Here is a 23,996-nt window from a genome sequence, read left to right on the forward strand (position 1 = left end):
CAACTTGCCACGCCTACTCCTACGCTAGTGAACCACCAAAAGTCAAATATTCTTGCGGCGATCGTCTAGCTACATGTGTGTTGTACACAGACCAATTTACCTCGAAAGTTTAAACCTTTTTAAATAAGAAAGGATGGACAATTCCCCAATTTCCGTCTTAAACGCATACATAGCTCAAGCTAAAATTTTCAACTAATTACATATTAAACACATATGGAGGTGTTATTCAAATGGGGGGAGGTTAAAGCACGACCCGTCGCACACTCGGGTATCGCGTGACCCTATTCATCTTCTACCTCGCGCTCGCGCTTCCGTCTCTGCCTTCCTCACCCGGCGTTCCCAGCCAGCGGCTGCGCCGCCCACCTTCCGACCCCAGCCATCCTCCTCCTCCTCGCCCTCGCCGCCGACCACCGCCCCACCATGGGCGCTAGGGTTCGTCGGAGCTCCAGCGAACCCTAGCGCCTGCGACGGCCGCCTTCTTCCCCTGCCCCTCCGACCATGGCGCCCCCGCCCCTCCTTGGCCCGGCTGCCGCCGCCGCCGCCAGGGCCCCTAAGCCACCTGGCCTCCTTCCCTACCACCTGGGCGGCCTGCCTCCGCCCGGCTAGGCCCCCCTTCTGTACCCGCCGGAGTTGGGAATGAGAGGGGGGGGGGGAGACTGGCGAGGCGCAAGCTCGTCGTCTTCTTCATCTCCAGCGAGGTCGCTGGAACCCTAGCCGCTGGCATCAACTTCTTTGCCTCTAGCACGGGGTGCGGTCGCGGGAAAGGGAGGGGAGGGAGGAGCCTAGGGCGGGGTGGGTGGGTGGGTGGGGGAGGCGGGTACGATGAGGGCAATGGGCCACGTGTCCCGTTGCGTAGTAGAGTTTCCGTATTCAAATGGCAAAGAAACGGTATATATGGTCTAGCTAACTAGTAGGTTCCAATATAATTGGAAAGCGAGATTACTTTTGGATCCCCGTCTTCAGACGTTGTTACTTTTGGTCACTGACTTCTCAAGCTCACTCTGCTAACAAAACAACACCTGTCCGATTTGAAATAGGATAGTGATCACGGGTGCGCGTGTGGTGCGTGTGGCTCCAGCGCGGGGACGAGAAACAACAGAAGCTACTATAGCAAGAGGTCAAGAATGCATGACGATGACGCCCCGAGTGACGAAATTCGCGAAAGCGATGCGCGCGTACTTGGGCCCGGTTTAGATAAAAAATTTGGATTTTGGCTACCGTAGCATTTTCGTTTTTATTTGGCAATTAATGTCTAATTATGGACTAATTAGGTTCGAAAGGTTCGTCTCACGATTTCTTACCCAACTGTGCAATTAGTTTTTTTTTTCATCTACATTTAGTACTCCATGCATGTGCCGCAAGATTTGATGTGACAGATACTATACAAAAAATTTTGGCTTTTAGATGGCATCTAAACGGGGCCTTAGTACGAATTTGCTTGCTTGTTGGAATGCAACAACAATATAATATAACGATATGGACAGGTGTGACTGCTGCGGGCCTAGGATTGCTTGGACAGGGGTACCAGCAGGTTGCACGAATGGCCTGATGATATCGCGTCCTCCTGCATGCGTGCGTGCGGATCAGCTACCGTACAGCTTTGCCCTAGCCTCTGCTAGCTAGCTAATATAGCTCTTCTTGTTCTTTTTTTTTCTTTGTCCACAGCGCGGACGATCTGCAGTGCCACCTGCGCTGTGCTGCCGTGTCCGTATGACTTGGTTATTTGCCAGCGGGTGCGTGTCAACCTTGTATGAAATCCTAAATAAATCCCTAAAAAATACAAGACAAATCAATTTGTTGTTACCGCTAAAATACAACACGAGTTGCTACATGATTTTTGTATAAGTTGCTATTACGCACATAATATAGTTGACAATTACTTGCATAAATAGTTCCCAAACATAGCAACATGCATGGATCTTGCTTTTGTAGATCTCGTCATAAGGAACGTATGTATGCAAATGGATTTGAAAATAAATGCGTTAACTATGAGAAGGTTAGAGCGTTGAAGCAAAATTGATCAAATCCAGTTAATTATAATGATATCATAGATGACGTTAATTAGATGGGAAAGCGACGTTGCTGTTGCTGGGAACAGCATCTTGTTTTCCATCAATACGAAGCGTCGGATCTTTTTTTTCCTCCATGCGACCGAAGCGATAACTCTGATTTTCGTCCAAGGTCTTCATCAAGTGAAGCGTGGCCCAAGCCCAAGACGCCCGCAGCCGCAATCTAAGCCCAGAAGGCCGGGTGTCAGGTCCATTTCCCCAGAACTGTTGATTTTTTTCTGCGAACCAACCGTTTTCTTTGCATTGGCGGGCGGGTTTTTTTTTTTTCCGGAAGGCCTAGCGCCCAGACGTCGGGATGTCGCGTCCGGACTTGGCTCCCACACCTACGTCCCGCGTCCCGTCCAGCACGAGGAAACCTGCGTTCGGATCCCGCCCAACGCCCCGCGTCCGCATCCTGCCCAGCGCCCGCGTCCCTGCGCTCGCATGAGAAAATCCACGTGGGTTGACCCACGGCTGCGCACGAGCATCAGCGGCAGGTGGATGCGGCATGCCGCTGTCCGCCCGCCATCGGCGCCGTGCAACACATCAATGTATTTTGAAACATCCAGATAAAATATTTGCAACGTACGTTTGAAATAGATAAAACACTTAGAACATGTGTGTATAGGTATAGCAACATATGCAACATCTAGATCTACATTTACAACATCCAGATGAAACACTTGAAATATAAGCTTGAAATGCGGGTAGAGCCATAGCAACATATGCAAGATCCAGATGAAACACTTGAAACATACGTCTTAAACACCTAAAACACTTGAAACATAGGCTTCCAACATGCATAAATTGTCATTGCAATATATGCAACATCACAGATCTACTTTTGCAACATCTAGATAAAACACTTGAAACATAAGTTTAAAACACCTGAAACACTTGAAACACAGTGTTACCAGCGACCACAGCCTATCTGGTGGAGAACTGCGGTAGCCTGCAAGCTCGAGTTTGGTGGACATCGAGAGCTGCCCACCGTATACCCATGCGCAGGCCTTCCCTTCTTGTCGCGGTATCTTCGGCTGGAGCACGGTGAACACCATGGCCGTGACGGCGCAAGGTGGGGCGCGGCGCGGGTCGCGAAGGAGTACGAGATGTGGGCTGGGTGCGGTGCACCCACGCTAGAGAAAGGCCGCTAGGCTGGAGAAGGCGAGCTAGAGATGGCCGCCGGGCTGGATAAGGCGCAAGGTGGATGAGGGGGCAGTCACATGCAAGCGGCGGGCGAGCGGCGGTGAGGAAAGGAAAATGTCGCTGTCTGTTTTTTTCGAGAAACCATGAAACACTTAAGGTGGAGCGGAGCAGGCCCGTTGGGCCGGATTGTTGCGCAAGCCCGAGAACAGGGCAGTCCGGGCGGATATGCCAGGACGGATGCCCTCACCAGACAATTTCTGTTTTTTCTTCTCAAATCGCCAAGTGTTTTCTTCGGCGAAGCTCCCTGGTTTTCTCTCAGCATTGTCAAAATTTACTCTAAAAAAAACTTTTGTTGGGCCTTTGCTGTGTGTTGCTTTATTTTTAACCACGCACTAACATGTTTGGATTCCTACTCTCAACTTTAGAGCTAAAGTCTCCAAATAATTGGTTTAAAGTTAGGTGTAAACTTTAGCCCACCTCATATTAGAGCTTTAGATCTTAAAACTGAGCTAAAGTGCTCTAAAACTTAGAGAAAGGATCAGGCCCTAATGTGCCATTACGAAGCATGCTTATTATGTCCGGTGGGATCATTTTTTTTGTTCTAATAAAAAGGAATTTTATTTGTTCTAATAAAAAGGAATTTTAGTCGTCGTTCTTTGCGTACCAAGAATAACACTCATATTTCCAACATTGTTGATTATCTTTTTCTCAGGCTTCGAAATATAACATGGTGAAATAAACATCCATCAAATCCTTGGACAAAAGATATCCAACATATCCATCCACGCATAAGATGTAAAAAAAAATCATATGCATCATTTCTTCAGCGTTTAAGATCTAACAAACAGAATATTAAGAAAATAGCTTTGACAATTTCACTGGATTAAAGTTTAGTGACCAGTGAGCTACTGAAGCTTGGCGTTGGAGCGGACAGGAATCACCGGGCCAGTGGCAGGCCTGGACAGCGAGCTGCACAAGCGCATGGCATGGTGTCCAGCTGTCCGCTCTCCACTGTCAGCAACTTCGTACAATCGTACCTTGGGGTGAATGCGCGGTGGTGTGTGAAGTCAGTAAATCATGTGGCTGTGCTGCGTTGGTCCATGGCTGCGCAGCATGCGAGCTGGTCGATCACATGCTTTCCCCAACATAGAACACATTACACAACATCAGAACACGGGTCCATGGCTACGCAGCATGCGAGCTGGTCGATCACATGCTTTCCCCAACATAGAACACATTACACAACATCAGAACACGAGCAGGGCTTGTGACTGAGCGAACAGAGCCAAGATCGAGAGGCGTACCTACGAGAGAGAACATCAATAATGGCGGAGACGGCGATCGCGGCGGTGCTCTCAAAGTTCGGAGGGCTCGCAGCGAGCGAGGCCAAGGTGCTGCTGGAGGTGGGAGACGACATGATGCTGCTGCGGGACCGGCTGGAGTGGCTGCAGGCCTTCCTCCGCGACGCCGACCACAAGCGCCGCACCGGCGCCGACCGGTTGACCTGTGTGTGGGTGCGTCAGACGCGCGACGTCGCCTTCGAAGCAGAGGACGCCCTCGACGAGTTCTTCCGCAAGGTTCCTTCCTTTCCTCATCCCCTGCTTGGCTGCTTATCGTAATTTCTACCATCGCGCGCGATGACACCATTAATTCATTTATTTATCTGAAAAAAGTAAAAACACTAAAAAAAGAATCAAAATACAGACTTAAGTTGCTTGCTGGGTCTTTTCTCATCGCATCCTGCAAATTTTGAGCTGCATATACATTAGCGGTGTGCAAGATTTTTTTTCTCTCGAATACGCACAAGTGATGCGTATCATTATATTAAATAAAAAGAGTTTGAGCAATACAAGTGTCGTTCCACGGCCGCGTTAGTGTTTTGCAAGCGCTACATTCTGAAACCAACAACATTCAAGGGTGGCTATCCCAGCTACACGCGAGCCAACACTTCAAGCCCCCGTGCGCCGGCCTCAATCCACCGATCGGCCTCGGCCTTGATGAGCTGCAGCACCTCGTTCACCGATGAGGATGCCTCCCTGAAGCACCTGGCGTTTCGTTCCTTCCATATGGTCCAGCAGACTATTACAAATAGGGAGTCAATGCCTCGGCGCCGGTCACCATTGTATGCCGCTCGCAGCCGTCGCCACCATCGCAGTGTTGTAGCTAGGGCTGGTTGTGGTAGTGGGCGCTGCAAGGCTTGGAGAATGTGGAACCAGACCTCTCTGGTGAAGGGGCACTCGGCCAGGATATGATCAATGGTTTCACGCCCTTGGTCGCAGAGGTAGCACATCTCCCTTGCTTCTAGCCCGTGCCTAGCTCTCCTGTTTCCGGTCCAGTGGCGTCGTCTGAAGGCCAGCCAAAGAAAGATCTTGATCCGCAGTGGAGCCTAGGTTTTCCAAATGAGTTTGTGACCCAAGAACGGAGTGGATGCTGCATGCAGCATGGAGTAGGCAGATTTCGCCGAGTAAGTTCCATCGTTGGCCCAACGGCAAACGGTTTGGTCTGGTTGATCATTTAGCTGTATGTCTTGCAGCGTATCCCATAGTGCCAGGTACTCATGGATAGCTTGCGTAAATACTCCTCTAGAGATCGACCGCACCCAGGACCTATTGAGCAGACCTTGCTGCACGGTCTGTCTTCTACGCATTCTCGGAGGCACAAACAAGCATGGAGCAATGTCTGGGATGGATTCACCGTTCGGCTGCCCTTGTTCTGGAGGAATTTGGATGGTTTGGAGGAATTCTGAAGGAATTTATGAGAGGAAAATACTGTTCCGGATGAAAAAAGAAGCGGATCAAGCCAGGTTTAAGGGCACCCGAACGGGCCCCGTGTATCCACTTATCTTCTCAGAACAGTGCCTGATGCCCCTTCACCAATCAGCGTGTAAGTGGAGGCCTTGAAGAACGCCGGGACTTCAGGCGATGTCTTGATCGGCAACTGACTCCACGCCTATCCTGATCAGTCTTCTTCTGGAGCCACAACCACTGTGCTTGCAATGCAAAACCGGCGAGCTTTAAGTCGCTGACGCCTAGCCCCCCAACTCCGTCGGCCTACAGACGGTCAGCCAAGCCACCATGTATTTTCCTTGGACCGAGGCATCCGTTCCTGCCCAGAAAAATCTTCTGCATATGGCGTCAATCTCCTTCCTCGGCCATGGCGGCAGATTCTCTGCCATCATCGCGTAGATCGGTACCGCACGCAGCACCGATTTAATCCACACGAGCCTTCCGTTTTTGGCCATCAGGTTGCCGTGACATGGTGGCATCTTCCTCGCCACGCCCTCGGCGACCGATTGGAAGTGGGACTTCGGTATTTGCTTTGTGCTCAGTGGGAGGCCGAGATACCTGATGGGGAACTGCTGCACTTGACAGCCTAGAATGGACACAATTTCCTCCAGTGAGTCTTCCCCGCCATAGATTGGCGTGACGGAGCACTTTGCCAAGTTAGTTTTCAGGCCTGAGGCTTCGCCAAAGATGTGCAAGATTTGCTTAACAGCCCTTGCTTCCTAGACGTGTGGACGGATGAATAGAATGACATCATCGGCGTATAGGCTGCACTGAAACTTGATTTTAGGCGGTTCCATCTTCCTCAGTACTCCATCAACGGCCGCTTTTTGGAACAGCCGGTGTAGCACGTCCATAGCTATGATGAAGAGCATTGGGGACAAAGAGTCACCCTGGCGCACACCTCTGAGATGCCTGATTGGTGGCCCTCTTTGGCCATTGAGGATGATGCTAGAGGTTGTAGTACTCAGCAGCATTTCGATCCACCTACGCCAAGTTTGTCTGAAATCCCAAGCCTGTAATGTGTCTAGTAGGAAGGGCCAAGACAAAGTGTCAAAGGCTTTTGAAATATCCAATTTCAGCAGCAGCATGGGCACCACCTTCTTTCTAATAAGCACTGCCGCCCTCTGTATGTATTTGTAATTGTCATGGATTGATCTTGTTCTGATGAAGGTGTTCTGATTGCTGGCGACCAGTTCATGTAGCCTTGGAGCGAGCCATAGTGCTAGCAGCTTGGAGATTAGCTTTGCAAAGCTATGGATCATCGTTATGGGCCGGAAGTCGATAGGACAATTGGTGCCCACCTTCTTGGGCAGTAGGACCACTAGAGCATTGTTTGAGCTTGTCCATGCTGCGGGTGTTTCCCTAGGTGAATGCGTGAACTGCAGCCATGACCTCATTAGAGATGGTGCTCCAACTTGGCTTGTAGAATGCACCTGTGAACCCATCCGGCCCAGGTGCTCGATCGCTTGGCATGGCTCTGATTGCAGCCCATACTTCCTCGTTAGTGATTGTTGCTTCTTGGTCACTGAGGTCGAGAGGCTGAATCCCTAGGGCCTGAAAGTTCAGCGTTATCCCTCCTGAGGCTGCAGTCCCAAAGACAGCGGTGAAGTGGTCGTGTAGAGCTTGCTGCATGCCATCCTGTTCGGTGATCATGTGGCCATGCACCGTCAGTGCTGGTATGAAGCTTCTTCTCTTCTGGCCCCGAGCAATGAGGTGGAAGTAAGCCGTGTTGGCATCCCCCTCTCTAAGTTGTCGGACTCGTGATCTCTGTTGCGCCATGGTACATTCCAGAGAGGATAACCCCAGGCAGCGCATCTTCATTCGCTTCTGTAGCCCGAGCTCTTCCTCCGAAAGCTGCCTGCGTTCTTGTGCTCTGTCAAGCCGTAGCAAAAGCTCCCGGGCCATCAGCAACTGTTCTTTGATTCCCCCTATCTTTGTTGCGGACCAGCGCTGTAACGCACGCACCAGCGCCCTGAGCATGCCATCCAGGCCAGACAAGGGTCGTGGGGCCTGATTGGCCGCTACCAGGCATTGGCCACGACTTCTGCATAGTTGTCAAACTTGGGCCAAAACAGCTCGAAGTGGAATCTCGCCTTGGACATCTGGCCCATGTTGGTTTGTAGCAGCAAGGCACAGTGATCCAAAGCATCAGTTCTTAGAGCGCGAAGGTGAGAGTTTGGGAATCTCTCGTCCCAGTCGATGGACACCAGTACCATGTCGAGGCGCACTAGCGTTGGGGCGTCCCTCTCATTACTCCAGGTGAAGCACCGACCGTGGAGATGAAGGTCTTGGAGTTCTAGAGCGGCAACAGTTCGCCTGAAGCGACGCAAGTTGGCTCTGTCAATTCTATCATTGCTCTTGTCCGCTTCATTCAGAATTAGATGGATGTCCCCGGTGACAGCCCATGGCCCCGGAGAAGCGTCACGTATGGCTTCAAGCTCCTCGAGGAAGATCAGTTTGTCCCCATCCTCCTGCGGTCCATATACTGCGGTGAGCCACTAGCTGTCCTGTGCTTCGTCTGTTGCTAAGAGGCTTCACAACGACGGTGACTGAGAAGCAGCCAATTAGGACCTTTGTGAAAGCTACGTCGCTACACTGCCCAGCGACAAGAATTCCTCCATGAGTACTAGAAGCAGGCAAATACGCAAACTCGCTGAAACTTACACCAAGCAAAGAGAATACAGTGGACTGTGGAATTACATCCAGCTTTGTCTCCTGCAGACAAACGATCGTCGGCCGGATGTCACCGACTAGAGTACGAACGCAGTCTCGCCGGGCCCTCGCGTTGAGACCACGCACGTTCCATGACAAGATAGTTGTCTTATCCATTGGTGATTACGACTGTGCATTTGGAGGCCGTACTAGGCCCTGGCAGCCAAGGGCTGCCTCATTGTTCTCGCAGCCCACGTCCTGGCGGCCGGGAACAACTCGTCAAGCACAGCGACGTGGCTCGCAGAGAGGTTAGAATTGAAGGAGTCAAATGATTGCTGCGACGCCGGCGGCGGAGCAAACTACAGTGTGACTCACATCTTCACCACTCTTGGATGCTGGGATATGATCCATCTGCTGTGCGGCAATGCGGCGGCTCCATAGAGGCACGGGTGGCTTCTTGGCTGGCGGTTTTTGCTTCGGTGGTGAGCGAATGAGTGACGATCGCAGTTTAAGCTGAACCACGTTGGTGAACGTGGTGAGCCTTTGGGCAGCCTCTGCCGTCGTCGGAATTGCATTGTCGGAGATGCCCCCAGGAGTCTACGTGGTGACTGCTGGCCTGGGCATCGAGTCTGTGTCGTTGGCTGGGCATGCATGGCTGTAGTGGGCGTCTGGGAGATTGGGGACCCAGCGGGTTCGATGATGGTCGCCGTGGCCGCCTGCCCATCCGCCCCACTGGTCTCTTCATGCTGAGTCACGATGCACGCCACGTATGTGGAGGAGGTCTGCGTGTCCACCGGGCATGGATCCTCAGCGGCAACAGCTTGGGCTTCCGCTGGCACGTGGCTAGCCTTGTCCACCGGGTACGCAGCCGCGTCGGCCCCATCGTGGGCCTCCTCTGCCACGAGGACAGATACTAACTCGTGTCCTGCAGCAGGCTGCTCGGTAGACGCTTCGCTCGCATCTTGGGCCGCCTCGACCGCGGGGACAGAAACAAACTCGTGGTCCGTGGCTGGCTGCTCGGGTGGCTGCTCGATCCACGTCCAGTGTTGCTTCTGTGGTCGTCTGCCCTGGTTCAGCCGGGGCCACGTCGTTGTGGGCCTGTGATGGTAGCTTCTCGGCATCGATTGGCTTGGTCTGATTTGGGATCAACACCGAGGGGTGCGCCTATTGTGTGTCTTGCCTGTTTGGTGGGGTCGGCTCCATGGGCAGCCCTACCTCAAAGACCATGGGGTCCAAGGCAAGCTGTCGCTCAGTGTCGTTTACGGCAATGGGATGAATTCCCGGTTCAAGCTGGCACTGGTCTTGGCAAAGTATTTTGCTGCTTTTTTCTTCCTTTGCACCTTCCTACGATACCTCTAGCAAAGTATCCTTTTGCCCCGTGCTACCTGACGGCAATTCTGGCTGCCCGAGATTGCTAGAACTGCTCCGCGATTTGCGGTGATGACGTTGGTCGTCCAGCTCCCATGCACGCTGGCCCCGTTGTTGGGACCTCTCCGTCGACGACGCCTCAGTTGCATTGGAACCCCTGGATGCGGGGCCCGGTTCCTCGATGGAAGTGGTGCCTATCGGGGTTGCCGTTGTGGCCGCTGTCGCCGTCATCGGACTCCGTCGGCGAAGGCGGTGGCGACGGGTTGGCCGGGTCGAAGTCGTAAACGTTCCGGATATGCACGAGAACGCGGTAGCTGAGGACATCCTTCCGCCGGAGGTATGGAGGAAGGTTGTCGAAGTGGAGGTTGTTCGCCGTGGCACCCACGATCTCGTTCTCAGCGATGTACAACCACACCACCTTTGGGATGGCCCTTGGGTCGCACGTCCAAGCCGAGAGCTTATATGCGGAGAGGTCGGTCTTGTTGGCGGTGTGCGGATCGACGGACTAGAGCTAGCAGCTGGGGGCCAAGATTTTGGCCGCCGTGTCCTCGCCCCAGGCGTGTGGGGGGACTCCCTCGATCTCGATGGCGACCTTGAACTTCATCGTTGTTGTTTCCGCGTGAGCCAGCATGTCTCGGCCACATGCAACGGCGGCGCGGCCAGGATTCTGTCCCGGACCTGCATGGACTGGCACTGGACAAGGAAGTTCTCGGGGTAGAATGGAGCGACAGAGAATGAGCTCTCCGCCACACCGTTGATGCTCTAGATGGCCAGCGCCGCATCGGCGATGGACACTATGCGCGTCGCATCAGCCGCCATGGCCGTGAGAGCCAGCCGAAGACCTGCTTCGGCGTCGTCGATGACCGTGCTGCGCTGAATGATGACTGCGCTCTCCCACTGCCGCTCCTCTGGGTGACCAGGTGGTAGGGGCTCGCGGTCATCCGTGACTGAGCTGTCGGCACCCTTCGGAGGAGGGGTGCTGGCTGGGGTGGTGCCGGTCGCCTGGGAGCCGGCCGGAGTGCCAGGACTGTCCGAGCCGTGCCATGCCCTAACGAACCGCTCCTGTCCGCGATCACCGTCCCTGCTGGTGCCCTGCGCCAGCGACCTTGGCCGCTTGCACTCCCGTCCCAGGTGCCGGAATCCGCGGCACTTCTAACACCTCAGCGGCAATTGGCAAGTGACGAGCCGATGGGAGAAGGATAGGCAGTTGAGACTCCTGTCGCGCATGGTGTCGGGGATCTGTCGGCGGCGGGGAGCCTGATGGCCGGCGTTCGCAACCAACTGTTCATTGGTGATGGTGGTGCCGTGGTCGTCCGCTTACCTGGAGAGCACCTCCCTCCATCCGTCCGCATCCGGTGGCGAGATCCGTCCGCATCCGGACGCAGGGGCCGAGGCGAAGGTGTGCAGGTACGCGTTCAACGTCGGCGCCCAGGCGGTGGCGTGTCGGAACGCGCGCGCCGCCGTCGACCCGGCTGCCCAGTCGCTGCTGGGCGGGGATGCGCTGACCCATACCCGCCGGATGGGCGCCTGGGCTTCCGCTTGCCTCGGCCCCGCTTGTGACACGCCGGGTGGGCGCCGTCTTCCCGCACGGTCTCCACCGGCTGCGTCTCGACGGCACAGGTGTGCAGCTGGGAAGTGGTCCCTGCCTCCAGGCCTACCTGTGCCGGAGAGCCCCGGCGGACGACGTCGAAGAAGGATGGTTTCGCCGACGGCGCGGTTTCGGCCTCGCTCTCGTAATCGGAGTAGACGGCGTCGTCCGACCAATGCATGGTCTTGGAACGCCCTGGGTTGCCGCCGGGGAAGAAGGGTGGTGCGTGGGGAGAGAGGGAAGCCGGACCCTTACCTCTAGAGGTGGAGCGGGGGGTGGCGGTGGGGGGTTGGGTGGGGTGGGTGGGCTAGGTGGCCGGTGGCGCCGGGTTGGCGGCCGGCGGGCTGGTGGGTTCAGGGAGGGTGGGGGAGCGGAGGGACTCCATCTCGGACCCTATCCTGAAGTTTCGCTACATCTTATATTACAGCCGGTTGTTTCCAACATTGCTATGAAAATTTGATCTGTTCAGACTTTTTTTTGTAATATCTACATGAATTTATGGTGAACAGGTTGATCTGGAAAGCATGGGTTACCAACGCTGGATCAAATGGCTCAAAGAATACTTGCTTGTCTGCTGGACCCAAATCCTTCTCCGATATGAATTGTCTGGTCGACTCAAGAAAATTAATAGCAGGCTCAATCAGATCTCGGTCAACCAAAAGGAATACAAGATCGAGCATACACCATTAGCGACGCTGACATCTTCCACTACAGCCACTTCAGCATGGTATGGGACCTCCTATGTCAATCCTGTAATTATGAATTATCAGTGTTGCACTTTCAGAGAATACAAGGAACTGCTTTTCTTAATTATAACCTCCATTCCAAAATACTTAAGACAGCTTTGATGTTTACTGTTCAAACAGTGACTAATAATATTTGTCGATGATATTTAGTTAAGTAAAGTGAGGAAACTATCATTGAACTTGGTGTCAAAAGTACAAGCATGTCATGTATTTCTGGCTATTTATACAAATATTTACATAAAGACGAACTGTCAAACGTTGAACAGTAACCATAGTTGTCAATTGTTCTGAAACAAAGGCTGGGAGGCTGCTCGTGTGTGCTTGTGGTCTGCTGGATCCTCTTAACTGATCTCTGTGTCTAATATAGTGGAATATGATAATTTAAATAAATAATTGGTGTGGCCATGCGCAATAAAACAATAGGAACATAAGCACCAACCGATAGGTTATATTTTTAGAAAGCTTTTGGCACTAGTGCATATTTTTCTAATTTAAAATAAATTAGTTATGAATTTTTAGAGGTTAAACTAGATTTTTATTATTTTTTGACGCGGAAATAAACTCGGCGATAGTTGGATGGACAAAAATAGAGTTTTCCCTTGTTTAACACACATGCTTCTGTTCTATGTTTAATTTCCCATTTTACCTAAACACAGAATTTGTTTGCTTTTCCACGTATATATTACTGCTTTGCCTATGTGTGGAAATAATGGCGCATACTTCTCTTTTGTGTTATCAAAGATTCTGCTAGAGACATGTAATTTGGTGTTAATATGTGATTACATGTTTAAGGGGGTGAGCTTTAAATTGTTCATAGACTAAAAAAATACATTGCACTATATATCCTGCTGTATTGCCCTAGAGGAAGTTAGTCTTAGGTTGCTTTTCAGTATTTTGCTTAGATTGCCTACAATATGCTCTTTTTTTGTGTGTGCAGGTTTTGCTTTTATGCTGTGTATCCGATTTACCTAGATGGATTTTTAGTGGCTTAGCTCGCAACAGTTGTTTTGAGGTGTTATTTAGATTATTGCCTAACACGTTTGGCAAAGCCTTGCTTTAACCTTTTTTTACGATGCCTATATGAGAGTTATGGAAAACTTAACTTAAAACATGAGGCAGTTCAGTTTTCTGATAAAATTTTGTGCTTTCAATAATTTGGCCAAATGATGTGGGTAAAACTGTTTTTACATCAACAATTCAAGACAAAGCTGCCTAACCACCGAGTTAATTTTGTCTAATAAGAAATGAGACAATTTGCATTACTAACAGTACTCAATGGACAGGCGGGATGGTTATAAGAATGCTGTGGGTCTTGAAAAAGAAGTGGAGACACTTAAGGAAATGCTGCTTCATAAAGATCACCCCCAGCTAATGTTCATCTCCATACTTGGGGAGAGCGGTGTGGGAAAGAAAACACTGTCACGTATTCTCCTGCATGATATGAAGAATAACAACCATTTCGAGATTCGTGTTTGGTACAACATGCCGCCGGATTCCACCACAGAACATCTCCTCCAAACAATCTACGAGAGAGCACGCCAAGCCATTTCGCCAACACAAGGAGATCAGCCGGTCCAGGAAGGCTCTTGCGATGATATCGCTGGCATGCTCCGTCACCTCCTAGCCAACAAGAAGTATCTGCTGATTGTCGTTGGGATATCCTCCAAGACCATGCTCAACTGTGTGAGGGCAAGCCTACCAGATAACAACAATGGAAGTAGGGTAGTTCTCGTATTGGACATCGAGAATGAAGAGATAGCATGGCACGCTAATGCCATGAACAAGGGCATCAGCGACGGAATCCGCCACTTGAGCCGTTTGGATAAGGAAAAGAGTGTGAAGTTGTTCTGTTCGAGGGCCGTCAGGACAAATCTATCAGACGAAACTACGGGAAACAGCATGATGAGCATGTACAGCGAAGTTGTGTACAATATAACTTGGGGCTACCCTCTGGCTATAGTGGTTTTGGCCGGACCACTACGATTCAAGGAGAAGCCAGGGCAATGGATGGCAGTGCTGCAGCAGCTTAGGTCTGGACCAGCAATGGAAGAAGCACATCGGCAAGACGGCGAAGGCAATCAGATAACAGGACCTGCAATGTTCCAGGAGGATCGTATTGAGGAGAAGATGAGCCCCCCTACAACAGAAGCAGCCAATCTGTCCACAACAACGTCGATTGAGAGGGTCTTCTGGGCAAGCTTTGAAGACCTTCCCAACGATCTCAAGTCATGCTTCCTCTACTTGGCCGCTTTCCCCAAGGATACCTTTCTGTCTACCGAGAGTATAGTGCGGATGTGGATGGCCGAGGGATTCATCAGGCCACAGAAGGGCAAGACAATCGAGGAGCTGGGTCATCGTTCACAGGAGGCTCCATGGGTTCCTGCATTCAGAGGCTCGTGAGGCAGGCTTCATTGACGCCCATGACATGCATGACGTCTTCGTTCCGCCGTCGGTGCGCCGCCTCTCTTTCATGAGTTTTCAAGGCGGATATACCACGTTCACCAACAAGTTCTGTAAGTTGCATTCCTTCATATGCTGGGCCAAGGAGAAAGATCATCGTCCAAGCAGCAATGGCAGCGGCGGTGGAGGCGTGGACGACGAGCATTGGCATGATCTCAAGTTTCTGCAGGGTTCAGATTTACTTCGTGTGATCGACGTACGGGGACTAAGGATCAAGGAGTTGCCGAATGAGATTGACAACAAGATCCACTTGCGGTACCTTCGTGTAAACAGCGAGCACCTCAAGGAGCTCCCGTCCAGCATTCAGAGGCTGCTCAACCTGCAGACACTGGATATAAGGGATACTGAAGTCGCGGAGATTCACCCATCCTTCTGGAAGATAAAGACGCTGCGGCATGTGATTGCAAATAACCTCACGCTTCCATCATCCATCAACGAAGAACTGGGTGAGCTGCAAACGCTACATGGTGTAAAGCCTAGCAAAGGAGAATGGGATCAAGATAACTGTCCACTGCTCAAGATGGCCAAACTCCGGTCACTGGAGCTACACGGATTCATTGACGCTAGACATGGTGCTGCGCTGCACACTGCCCTCGGGCAGATGCATGTCCTTGGCCACTTGAAGCTGAAAGGTGATGAGATCTCTTCTTGCATCTTCACTGGACAGCGCCTTCGATATCTTCAGACTGTAGAGCTGGATGGCAGTGGCACTGTGCAATGGCCAGCTGTTGATGCGTTCAATGATCTTAGCTTCATCCTGTTAGCTTTTCGGTTTAGGCATATTCATCGGATCGGGATACTTAGCATTGTAGTAATAGATGTTCGGGTTTCACAGAGAGAGAGAGAGGTGATAGGTAGCAAACCATCGAATGTCGTAGTTGTTGAAGCTTCAGCCGGTGTTTCGTTGACGGACGCCATCTGCGCGCCGGCAGCGACGTTCGGTGGAGAGGGAGTCGGCGCTGTGGCGTCCTCGGCGGCGGCGTGTGTGTCGGTGTGGCGTTGCCGGCGTCGGTGGTACTTTCCGTCGCTGGCAGCGCCCCTTCTTTCGATCGGGTCTAGGGTTAGGATGTCGGTGGGGTGACTGGCGGCGCGGTGAACCTCATACCGCGAGCCCCGACACCCACCTTTCCTTTATAGCGCTGTGCGACGGGGGCCCACCAACCATGTAGGGTTGGGCGTCCCCGATCAGGGCGCGAGGACAAGGCCCAGTTAGGCCGTTGGGCCTAACTGGTGGGAGATCAATCCTAACATTCTTCCCCTTGATCTCTCATCTATTCTTCGTTCTTTAATTTCATACTCAAAACTTTTAATTCATATTTTTCTTGCTTTCATCCTATTTCATCACAGATTAGTGCATAGAACTGTCCCATCGTCACAGCAATTAGTGCCATTAGACTAACAGTCACAATACACTTCTCCGTTTTGAAATGTAAACTTTCTTTGGGCCTTTCGTATGTTCGGGAATCATAGGCTTTCCCTTAAACCCATGCCGGCTACGTGTTCTCTGAACACGTTGGGTGGTAAGCCCTTTGTGAGCGGATCCGCGAGCATTTTCTCTGTACTTATATGCTCAAGATTTATTATATGATCCCAAACTTTATCTTTCACAACATAATACTTTATGTCAATGTGTTTGGCAGCACCACTTGACCTATTGTTGTGAGCGTACTGTACCGCTGGATTGTTATCACAATACAATCTCAGTGGTTCATTTATATCATCAATCACTTTCAATCCGGGTATGAATTTCTTCAGCCAATTCACCTGTCCCGTTGCCTCATAGCATGCTACAAACTCGACATACATTGTCGAGGATGTAGTTATGGTTTGTTTGGAGCTTTTCCACGATATAGCCCCTCCTGCGAGAGTAAATACATATCCTGACGTGGATTTTCTTTCATCTCCCGCATAATCAGAATCTGAATACCTCTCTATCTGCAGGGTATCAGATCTTCTATACGTAAGCATGAGGTCTTTCGTACCCTGCAAATAACGCAGGACTTTCTTCACTAATTTCCAATGTTCAATTCCTGGATTCTTTTGATATCTGCCAAGTAACCCGGTAACAAAAGCTAAGTCAGGGCGTGTACACACTTGAGCATATTGTAAACTTTCAACAGCTGAAGCATACGGTACCGCTTTCATTCGGTCAATTTCATATTGGTTCTTGGGACACTGATGTTCCCCAAATCTATCGCCCTTGACTATAGGAGCAGATGAAGGACTGCACGCATGTATACTAAATTTCTTCAGGACCTTTTCTATGTATGCCTTTTGCGATAATCCTAGAACCCCTTTTTCTCCTGTCTCGGTGAATCTCTATTCCCAAAACGAACGAGGCCTCACCGAGATCTTTCATATCAAAGTTTGAGGACAAGAATTTCTTCGTTTCCATTAGTAGATTGATATCACTGTTAGCAAGCAAGATATCATCCACATACAAAATTAGGAATATATACTTTCCATTCCTGAACTTTGCATAAACGCAATTGTCCTCAAAATTTTCTTCAAACCCAAAACCTTTTATCGTTCTATCAAACTTCAAATACCACTGTCTTGAAGCTTGTTTCAATCCGTAGATTGATTTCTTCAGGCGGCATCCCATATTTTCCTTTCCTTTTACGACAAAACCTTTCGGTTGTGCCATATAGACATTTTCTTCTAAATCCCCGTTTAGGAATCTTTACATCCATTTGATGTAACTCCAAGTCATAGTGGGCTACAAGTGCCATTATAATTCTGAAGGAATCTTTACATAAGACTGGAGAAAATGTCTCATTGTAATCAATTCCTTCTCTTTGCGTGAAGCCTTTCGCCACAAGTCGCGCTTTAAATCTTTCTATATTCCCTTGGGAGTCATATTTCATTTTGTAGACCCATTTACAGCCTACTATTTTGGCTCCTTTAGGAATATTTTCTAAGTCCCAAACTTTATTAGTACTCATTGATTTCAATTCATCTTCCATGGCCTTAAGCCACTTTGATGAGTGGTTGCTTCTCATGGCTTCTTCAAATGAGGTGGGATCATCCCCCATCTGACATTTTTCTGATTCATAAACTTCATAGTCATCAGTAATAGCTGATCTTCTTATTCTTTGAGACCTTCTAGGTGCCTCCGGCACTTGTTCCACATTGGGCTGTTGTTGTTCTTCCTCATGTGCAACATTTGGTTCTATAGGTTCCTCAAGGATAGGCTCCTCAAGGATAGGTTCCTTATGTTCATTCATTGTCGCCACGGGAGAACTTGCAACAGGTGTTGGCACTACAGTGTCCTGCACTGTCGGTGCAACAGCAGCAGGTAGCGTGAAGAATGGTTCTTCAACCATCGGAGTGGGTACATGTACCCGCTTCTCCTGTAGGCTGATTTCTCGTGGTACCATGCTCCCCCTAATCATGTTGTCCTCCAAGAACACAGCGTGTCTTGTTTCTACAATCTTCGTATGTCTGTCAGGACAATAGAAGCGATATCCTTTCGATCTTTCTGGATAGCTAATAAAATGGTAGCTGACTGTCTTGGAGTCTAACTTTCCTATGTTTGGGTTAAACACTTTTGCCTCAGCTGGATAGCCCCACACACGCAAATGGTTAAGTGAGGGTTCCCTTCCTGTCCATAATTCATACGGTGTTTTAGGCACCGATTTACTTGGTACTCGATTAAGTATGTGAATGGCGGTTTTCAGTGCCTCCATCCTACTAATCGGTAATGTGGAGTAACTCATCATGCTTCTTACCATATCCATTAAGGTACGGTTACGTCTTTTAGCCACTCCATTCTGCTGAGGCTCCCCCGGTGTGGAGTACTGAGCAACTATGCCATTTTTCTGTAGAAACCTTGCGAATGGTCCAGGAATTTGGCCATATGGGGTATGTCGCCCATAGTACTCTCCACCTCGGTCTGATCGTACTATCTTGATTTTCTTGTTGTGCTGATTTTCAACTTCAGCTTTAAATATTTTGAATTTATCCAATGCTTTCGATCTTTCTTTAATTGGATAAATATTGCCATAACGAGAGTAGTCGTCTGTGAATGTTATAAACGAGTCATAACCATCCACACTTTTCACAGAAAAAGGACCACATATATCTGTGTGGATTATTTCTAAAATTCCTGTGCTTCATTTGGTATCTTTCTTAATTTTCTTAACATACTTTCCTTTGATGCAATCAATACATTGCTCTAAATCTAAAAATTCTAAGTGCGGGAGAATTGATTCCTTAACCAATCGTTCCATTCTCCCCCTCGAAATATGGCCCAAGCGACAATGCCATAATTTCGAAGAGACAGTATCAATTCTCTTTCGCTTCTTAGTTACATCCGCAGATGGGGAATCATTCACATTCTCATCACATACATTGTTCGCATTCTCAGCAAGAGATAATAAATAAAGCTTGTCTTGTCGGAAGGCAAGACCAACACATTTATTATTAACCAGTATCTTACACTTGCCATCACCAAAATGGCAATCAATTCCATCATCATCAAGTTTCAAAACACTTATCAAATTTCTATGCAAAGAGGGAACATAAAGTACTTCTTTAAGTCTAAGTACAAAACCATTATTCAATTCTAAAGAAAAATCTCCAATGGCTTCAACATTGGCTTGCAGTCCATTTGCAACTTTAATCATTCTTTCTCCTCTTTGTAAGGTTCTCGTCCCACTTAACCCCTGTAAAGAATTTGCAACAAGAGTAGTTGCTCCTGAATCAACCCACCAAGTGGATTTATCATAACATAAATACAAAGATTCATCTACAAATGTAATAAATTCATCACCTTTCTTTAGCAGAGATTTCAGGAAGTCTGGACAATCCCTCTTGTAGTGTCCCTTCTTGAAGCAGTGCTTGCACTGATCTTTTTCTGCTCCACCATACTGCTGATTCTCAGAATCCTAGGGTTTCTTTCCCTGTGAACTGGAGGAAGAGGTCTTATCCCACTTAGGTTTCCCTTGTGGTTTAGAATTTTTGCCATTAAAGTTTTTTCTTTTGTTGTCCTTCACAAAATGAGCAGATTCACCTTGTGAGGACTTTATCCTCTCCTCTTCTTGAGCACACATTGAGATGAGTCTTTCTATGCCCCATCTTTCAGGCTACATATTGTAGTTCACAATGAAGGTGTCATATTCTTTCGGCAAAGAAGCAAAAATCAAATGAATCAGTAAATCCTCCTCCTTCAAATTCATTTCTTTTAGCTTAGATGCCATAGTGTTCATCTTCAAAATGTGCTCTCTTATGCTACTACCAGTGAATTTCTCATTCACAAGCTTCTTAATCAGTGAACTTACTGTGGCCTTGGTAGACCCAGTAAACTGACTCTTGATTTTCTCAAGATATTCTTTGGCAGTAGCACATTCAAGGATTGAGCCCCTTATCTGTTCTTCTATGGTGGCTTTGGCTACCAATAGGGACTTGCGGTTGGAGAGAGTCCATTGCCTATGTTCAAGGTCATATTTCATTCTTATTTCAGCATGATCACGCTTTCGAGAAGCGAAATCAGCGTCAGATTCATTGTCACCTCTCACCGGGTCCTCTGGCTCAGTAGGACACGGTGAGGTGATGGCAAAATCGACCTCTCCCAACGCAAGTTCCAATTCATATTTCTCCCGCCACACACGGTGATTGGTTCCGTTGAGTGTCGGGATGTTGGCAATATTCACAATGCATTTGCCTCCTGAAATCACACCAGAGTAAGTAAGAAATATTTATACATAAAATTCCATGCTTTAACTCAACGTTGGTCAAATTAAAACTTATAATTCATCCATGCAAACATTTTACATCACCGTTGGGCAGAAGTAAAATTAATGCACAATTTCTCATGGATCAAAAATTATAATATTGTTATTAACAACGTTGGTCAGGAAATAACAATATCATAATCGCATCAAAATTATCAGAAATTCATTTCTCTTAAAATTAAATTATCCCGTTGGTTCAAATTTAATCAAAGAGAACAATAATTATCATGCACAGCGGAAACATTAATAATCTTTTCATATTATTATTTTCCAGAAGCACTAAAAATTTACTGTTTTTCTAAACAAAATATCGTTGGATAAAATTTGCACAGAAAAATTGCATCAAAATCATTCAAATTCATCAAAATATGCATTTAAATTACTCCTGAAAAATAATAACAAAATTTTCTTCTTCTTCTTTTCATTTTCAGCCTAGCGCGGCCCAAGACGCGCTAAAACCGGCTCGACCCGGCTTGCCTCACGCGCACAGGCCGCACCCAGGCCGCAACCTGGGCCTGGGCCGGCAAAACGCCGCGCGCGCTCATGCCCGCCTAGGCCGGCGAGTTGGCCCAGCGAATCACGGCCGTTTGTCTCGATCCGACGGCCGAGCGGCCGCTTTGCGCGGATCAAAAACATCGCCGCGGCCGACGCCCTGGAAACCCTAGCGCATTCTTCTCCTCCCCTTTCTCACTCTTCGCTCTTTCTCAGCCGCAGCGATGACCGCAGCCATCGAGCAGCCGCGAGCGAGGAAGGCAGAGCGGGCAGCCATGGTGAGCCTTGGCGCCGTCGCCGGCCCCCTCGCCGACGCGCGTGCTCCCCAATGGGTGAGCACGCCGTCGTCGAGTGGCCTGGCCGCGGCGCTTCCATGGTCGAGCCCGGCGAGCCAGCGCCCCCGGCTCGGCTTCTTCTCCAGCGCCGGCGAAAAAGCCGGTTCGGCTCTTCTTCTTCTTCCGTGCCGGTGGAGGTTCATCCGACGAACCCTAACCCTAACCCTAGTTTTCCCCATTCGGATAAAACCAAAAAGAACAAACTCAAAATCAGAAAGGGGAAAATTAGGGTTAGGGTTTGTCGAATGAACCTCCACCGGCGCGGAAGAAGAAGAAGAGCCGAACCGGCTTTTTCGCCGGCGCTGGAGAAGAAGCCGAGCCGGGGGCGCTGGCTCGCCGGGCTCAGCCATGGAAGCACCGTGGCCAGGCCGCTCGACGGCGGCGTGCTCACCCGTTGGGGAGCACGCGCGCCGGCGAGGGGGCCGACGACGGCGCCAAGGCTCGCCATGGCTGCCCGCTCTGCCTTCCTCGCTCGCGGCTGCTCGATGGCTGCAGTCATCGCTGCGGCTGAGAAAGAGCGAAGAGTGAGAAAGGGGAGGAGAAGAATGTGCTAGGGTTTCTAGGGCGTCGGCCGCGGCGACGTTTTTTATCCGCGCGAAACGGCCGCTCGGCCGTCGGATCGAGACGAACGGCCACGATTCGCTGAAACCGGCTCGGCCCGGCTTGCCTCACGCGCACAGGCCACACCCAGGCCGCAACCTGGGCCTAGGCCGGCAAAACACCGCGCGCGCTCGTGCCCGCCTGGGCTGGCGAGTTGGCCCAGCGAATCGCGGTCGTTCGTCTCGATCCGATGGCCGAGCGGCCATTTCGCGCGGATCAAAAACGTCGCCGCGGCCGACGCCTTGGAAACCCTAGCGCATTCTTCTCCTCCCCTTTCTCACTCTTCGCTCTTTCTCAGCCGCAGCGATGACCGCAGCCATCGAGCAGCCACGAGCGAGGAAGGTAGAGCGGGCAGCCATGGCGAGCCTTGGTGCCGTCGCCGGCCCCCTCGCCGGCGCGCGTGCTCCCCAACGGGTGAGCACGCCGCCGTCGAGGGGCCTGGCCGCGGCGCTTCCATGGCCGAGCCCGGCGAGCCAGCGCCCCCGGCTCGGCTTCTTCTCCAGCGCCGACGAAAAAGCCGGTTCGGCTCTTCTTCTTCTTCCGCGCCGGTGGAGGTTCATCCGACGAACCCTAACCCTAATTTTTCCCCTTTCTGATTTTGAGTTTGTTCTTTTCGGTTTTATCCGAATGGGGAAAACTAGGGTTAGGGTTAGGGTTCGTTCTTGCCGATTCGATTTCTTTGCTTTTTATTTCTTTCTTTTTGTTCATCCGAATGGAAAAACTGGGATTAGGGTTAGGGTTCGACCCTTCTTCTTTCTTCTTCCCCTTTTTCTCTCTTTCGGATTTGCGTCTAGGGTTCTCGGAATCCGACCCTCCCCTTTTCCCTTCTTCAATCCCTTCTTCAGATTTGATTTGGGGAATTAGGGTTAGGTCTTAGGGTTCAGTTTTCTATTTTTTTTCTTTCCCGATCCACATCAGATTGGTCGGATTCACTTCCCCGATCTGATTTCTCGTCGAACCACGGCTCTGGTACCATTGTTAGCTTTTCGGTTTAGGCATATTCATCGGATCGGGATACTTAGCATTGTAGTAATAGATGTTCGGGTTTCACAGAGAGAGAGAGAGAGGTGATAGGTAGCAAACCATCGAATGCCGTAGTTGTTGAAGCTCCGGCCGGTGTTTCGTTGACGGACGCCATCTGCGCGCCGGCAGCGACGTTCAGTGGAGAGGGAGTCGGCGCTGTGGCGTCCTCGGCGGCGGCGTGTGTGTCGGTGTGGCGTTGCCGGCGTCGGTGGTACTTCCCGTCGCTGGCAGCGCCCCTTCTTTCGATCGGGTCTAGGGTTAGGATTTCGGTGGGGTGACTGGCGGCGCGGTGAACCTCGTACCGCGAGCCCCGGCCCCCACCTTTCCTTTATAGCGCTGTGCGACGGGGGCCCACCAACCATGTAGGGTTGGGCGCCCCCGATCAGGGCGCGAGGACAAGGCCCAGTTAGGCCGTTGGGCCTAACTGGTGGGAGATCAATCCTAACACATCCGTCCAAACCTTGTTCAGATCAGCCTGACAAATGCAAATGATGCGCCGGAAGACATCCAAGAGGAACTGAGAAAGGCAGGCTTTATCTGCTCCCGCACGCCATTCCAACTAGTTTATCGGCTTTCATACAAACAAGGTGTGGCGAAACCGGAGCAGCAAGGTGAAGCAAGCTCCAGCAAAATGGAACAGCAGCACCATGGTGAGGAAGCTGAAGAGTGATGTGGTGCCCAGCTGGTTTTTATATCTCTAATTAAATGTTTCTATTTCGTGAGACAGTGCGTTTGTATTGTGTTGTAATATAATGACTTGTTTGCTTCGGATCTCTGTGTATGTTCATGTTCTGTTTCCCTTTGTTGTAATCGTGAACTATTATGTAAAAAAAAAAATGCTTTTGCATTCAGACTATGGGGTAACTTTGTATTCTATCTTGCCGAGTGGGAGAGAGAGTGAGACTGAAGAAAGTTTGTGGACGGTTGCAGCATTGTCTTGGAGAAGTCAGTGGCGAAGCTTGTCAATTTTCACACCTAGGACCATAATAAAAAATATGTATACCACTCGCGCAGGGT

The 23,996-nt window shown here is 50.1% G+C and overlaps 1 pseudogene; it reads left to right on the forward strand.

Annotated features, from left to right (window-relative positions):
• The first annotated feature begins 4,344 nt into the window (after positions 1–4,344).
• Positions 4,345–23,649, forward strand: LOC136487906 (putative disease resistance protein At1g50180; annotated as a pseudogene).
• Positions 23,650–23,996: the final 347 nt, after the last annotated feature.

The sequence above is a fragment of the Miscanthus floridulus genome, chromosome 10 (assembly GCF_019320115.1).
Source record: "Miscanthus floridulus cultivar M001 chromosome 10, ASM1932011v1, whole genome shotgun sequence".
NCBI classification, from domain to species: Eukaryota; Viridiplantae; Streptophyta; class Magnoliopsida; order Poales; family Poaceae; genus Miscanthus; species Miscanthus floridulus.